Source organism: Rhincodon typus, chromosome 8 (assembly GCF_021869965.1).
Source record: "Rhincodon typus isolate 14 chromosome 8, sRhiTyp1.1, whole genome shotgun sequence".
Classification (NCBI taxonomy): Eukaryota; Metazoa; Chordata; class Chondrichthyes; order Orectolobiformes; family Rhincodontidae; genus Rhincodon; species Rhincodon typus.
This window is the reverse complement of record NC_063339.1, coordinates 26,456,810-26,461,732: the sequence shown is the minus strand read 5'-3', so window position 1 is coordinate 26,461,732 and position 4,923 is coordinate 26,456,810. Positions and strand designations below refer to the sequence as shown.

General features: G+C 39.8%; 2 long non-coding RNA genes across 3 annotated transcripts in view; one reads left to right on the top strand and one right to left on the bottom strand.

Annotated features, from left to right (window-relative positions):
• Positions 1 to 4,633, bottom strand: part of LOC125483697 — a 99,031-nt gene extending 94,398 nt beyond the window's left edge. Inside the window, exon 1 of the long non-coding RNA XR_007262648.1 lies at positions 4,187 to 4,633. This is a non-coding gene — a long non-coding RNA (uncharacterized LOC125483697). The remainder of the gene's footprint in view (positions 1 to 4,186) is intronic.
• LOC109916454 overlaps positions 1 to 4,923 on the top strand; it is a 387,714-nt gene that overhangs the window by 122,072 nt on the left and 260,719 nt on the right. The gene's annotated exons all lie outside the window — the stretch shown is intronic.

Genomic DNA, 4,923 nt, shown 5'->3' with positions numbered 1-4,923 from the left:
CTAGGCCCGAAACGTCAACCTTCCTGCTCCTCTGATGCTGCTTGGCCTGCTGTGTTCATCCAGCTCTACACCTTGTTATCTCAACATGTAATGCAAACCAGGTAAGAGACACCTGTGAATCAGTTGAGTTCTAACTGTCTGTAAATATATCCATGGTCTTTTGGAGTGTTTTGATGGGTCATGAACTAATAGGGGACCAGGCTATCATCCATCCCACCGAGTAGCTTTATCTGAAAGACGGCATGTGCTAGTGTAGCAGTGCACAAAGCATTAGCCTGCATTATGTACTTCAGACTTAGAAAAGGCTTTGAACCTGTTGAACGTTAGGGTCCCTTAATCTTCCTAGCCCCATTTTATGTAGTATGAGATGTCTCCAGCACTAATCAACTTTCCAACATTATAGTAGATGAAAACAAAAGAATTATGGGAAACACAAAGGTCATGATGCCCATTCAATTTATCTGGTGCTAAATGCACCCTGTTATTGGTGTACTATTTTCAAAAGCAAGAAGTATTTGTTCTTAGTATAGTAAACTAACTCTCAGATGAATGTGTGCAAGCGGGCAGTGATCATCCAACGTCATGAGTTGGTGTCCCTTGGCCAAAATGGTTCAGACAATTGATTCACACAGAGACAATAAACTGCCCTAGACGTATGATATAGCAATAAGTGATCAGTGCAGAGGGGTGCTCTTTGGGGAGTATTTCCAGAGAGTAACTTCAAATAGTCTTCACCAGGCTGATGGAAAACTGATCAGAAGGAGGAGGAAGACGACGCAGGGAAGAGTTCCCTTACACCACACCTGGAGAGCACAATGTTGTCCCCCAGAACTTTTAACAAGATGGAAACATTCTGCCTGACAGCCTGCCTGTCCTCTGGTATCAGTGAACCATCTCCAATTGTCACGGTTGTGTACTTTCTTTATTTAATTAACTAATGTATCATAACTAACTTGCTGTTTAAGAAACTCAAACTATTAGTAAATTGCAATAAATCATGACTGCCTGTATTAGGTAACTTTGATCATGAACCCTTAAAATCAACAAACCCTCAAGCATCTGATTCACAAACAACTTAGCCAACGTGCTATTAAACTTAATATTAATTATTTCTTCGGATTTAAATAACAGAGGCAAACCCCAAGCTGGGCACTTTGAAAAGGCAATGAAACAAATGACATTGTAAAATAATGACGAAAGCAGCAGTAGAAAAGTTATAGCAAAAACCTAGTATTGGCTCATTGGTATTTTACAAGAATGATAAAACAAGAGTGAGCCTTCAGCCCCTCAAGCCTGTTCAACTATTGAGTCAGATCATGGTTGATTTGCACCTCACCTCAATTTTCCTGCTTTTTATCCAATCCTTAAATATTTTATCTATTAAAGTATTTTACTGTCAGATGTAATATTTTAAGTAAGCAATTTTAGGGGAGAGTAACAGATTTTCACAACTTTGTGGAAAAATTGCTTCATGATTTCACTCCTGAATGGTCTTACTGTAATTTTAAGATTGCATCCTCTTATTTGTGTTGACTGTATGCAATCTTTGTCATTTCAAAAGATCCTAAATTAGATCATCCTTCCAATTTCTGAACACTTAGTAATCAGCCAAAGTTTATGGAACTGGTCCTCATAATTTAACCCTGTGTAAGCCTAGTAAAATTCTCATGACCCTACGCTATAACAAAAGGATAGCTTGTAATTAGCCTTTTGATTACCCTTATATCTGTTGTGATGTAGACAGTGGGATTTATACAATAAATAATATTTTAAAATGTATATGTAAGTTTGGGTTTTGGGTTTTTGAGTTAGTAACTAGCATGTTTTCTGTATGTCTGAATTAACTAGTAAGTACTTCTATAGCCGTGGTGAGTTCTTTTATCCATCTGAGAGGACAAATGGGGCTGTGGATTAATCGTTTATCTGAAAGGCATTGAGGGTCGGTGAAAACCTGCTAAAAATGTTCATACAATCCTAGACCAATCTCATGCCTTTGACAATGAATGAATCAACCTGGGCAGCAACCAGTTAACAGATCAGAATAAAAATGATCTCCACATTATCCAATAGGTCAATAGAATTAGTCAATGAACAGCTCAGCAGTACAAACTGATCGCCCAGACATGACTACTGTTCCTTTAACTAACCTCAGCCATGAAGATAAGAATGCCCAAATTTCACAAAAGCCAGAGAAACTATCCTGGTATCCCTCGTTAAAAGTCATTCAGACAATGTGGGTGGCACTGGCTTGGCCAACACTTATTGCAGCATTCCCAGTTGCACTTGAGAAGGACTAAAGGTGGATAGTGTCAGCCTTAGCTGTAATATTCCCAATGGTCAAATAGTTTCCTTAAACTGGACTAAATTCTTTATTCATTTCTTATAATAAATGGAAAATTTAATATTACCATCAAGACTTATAGATATCCACTTGAATGTAAGACTGGTGATCATAAATCTAACAGAAATAAAAATGGCATAAAAATTAAAGAAACAAAATCTTCGTCACCATCTTATTCATGGGTTGTGCAAAACATTGGATTATTTGCCTGTGATGGATCAAAGTTTTACATCTTACAAAAAAAAACTACCAATTCACGTTGTATACCTCAACTGTTCAGGTTGTATGCTCTGTATAATAGGTACATTGAAGGATCACAAATATCAATTTTTCAAGTTGTTTCATGCAAACATGGTCTAATCAATAAAAAAACATTATCTAAAGCACTGAGCCAAGTTTTAAGCTTTTTTTAAAATTACTTTTATAATACAGGAAATGAGCCAGCTATCATGTACGCAGCAAGCTCCCAAAAACATGATAATTACTTTTGTTTCAATGATGTTAATCGTAGCCAAAAAAATTGGTCCACGTAGTAGGGATAACCTCCATGCTTTTCATTAATGTTGTCCTTTGGGAATCTTTTGCATCAGCCTGAGTGTGCAGACAGGGTCATCTCCTATACTGAAACATTCCGTCAATACAATACTGGAGTGTCAGCCTGGATTTTTGTGCCCAAGTCTCTTGAATAGGACTTAAACCCACAACCTTCCAATTCAAAGTTGAGATTACAACCAACAGACATACAGTTGAGATAATTTTGAATTTTTTCCATTATCAGCTTCATGCTTCTATTCCTGTTGCCAATATACTCTGCAACCAAAGTGAAATTACAACAACCAATTTGTACTTTGATTTATCAACAGTACTTGCTTATAAGTCTTCAGATAGTGGTAAATTCTTCAAAGTTTGCTATTGAGGTGCAATCACTAAAGGGGATACAAAAGGAATATGTCTCTTCTATTTACTGAAATGTGATGGCGTTTACGACCACTTCTCCATACACATTTGACCTTTTGTTAGTGCGCTTTGAATATCTATATTTTAAACAAAAGCAAACCACAGCAAAAACTGGAGATCTTAAATATAAACAAAAAGTGCTGGAGAAACTCAAAGGGCAGGCAGCTTCTGTAGGCAGAGAAGAAGAGTTAATGTTTTGACTCTAGCATGACTTCTTTGGAACTATTTGTATTTGAACTTGAGGTAATAAACATTTTAAATGTACAGTTTGGTTAGCAACTCAATAAAATCAAAGACTGGACTCCCAATGGCCAATTGAATGTTTTGTGCCACAGGCTAGCATGACTTGAAAACCGAATCGCTGCACTTAACACTCATGGCAAATTCACTAAGGCAAGTTTACTTGTGCATAAAGATAACTCATCAGTTCACAGGATACTTACCCAAAATAACTATTTCATGTCTGGAAGAGTCTGTCCCTCTATCCTTGTGCCCCTAACATTGTTCCGACTGGTTCGAGGGGGGTGGGGGTACAAGTAAATGATCGAGTGTTGTATGGTGGCTTTATAAATTATAAATAGATTAATTTATAAAGCATGAAGCAATATCTATTTGCACAGTCTGACGTGCTATAAGTTAGAGAACAACAATTCCAATGGGTCAGGTGCGGGGAATTTGATAGAATAAACTTGTATAATTTATCTGGCTCATATTCTCGTTAATATTTTAACTTGAAAATTCTCTTGACCGATAATTGGCATATATGCACCGTCTAGCTGTTCTAGGAACAAGCAAAAAAAAACCCTGAACACCCAAGTCCTTTACTTCGTATTCTAAACGGATCAAATGTACGTTGAAAACCTGAACAAGGACTTACTGGTATCTTACCTGCGTTTGCTGGTGGTTGCAAATTGTTGAATCCAACGAGCTCCCCGACCAGTCTGTTCACTGAGCCTATCTCGCGGAATGGAGATGCGCCCACTGACTCTGCTCTCATTGCCCTGTCTCCTAAGGACAGCTTTGAGCTTTCCGGGTTACTAAGTCGCAATATTCCATTTACCGACCACGCCAGGCCGCTTCACCAACACATTCCTGCCGCTGCTGCTGCTGCTGCTGCTGGACTGGGGCCCGGGACCAGCCCGGACGAGTGTCCTCCAATCACTTGGGAAAGAAGGCGGGGCAGTCCGCTTCAGCCAATCATAGCGCCGACTGGCGATACTGTCCCCGCCCCCCGGAACTAGAAACAGACCAATGGAAAGGCAGACAGAAAAAGAGAAACAAAGAAGCGTGGACCCTGGAAATCAGAAACCAGAAGAGAAAGTACTGGAAAAAACACAGCAGGTCGGACAGCAACTGGCACTTCTGAACAAGGGTCACAGCACGAGAAACATTAACTCTGTTTTTCTCTCCACAGATACTCCCAGACCTGCCGAGTTTGTCCAGCAGTTCCCGTTTTTGTGCCAGAGACAGAAGGTCGTGAAGCAAGAACGGCCGCGGAGTCAGGCTGGCTCGAATTCAGTTCCCATCCTACCCCTACCCCCCCCCGCACACATCCAGACCCACCCCACCCCACCCCCACACACACACACACATCCAGACCCACCACCCCCCCACACACACACACA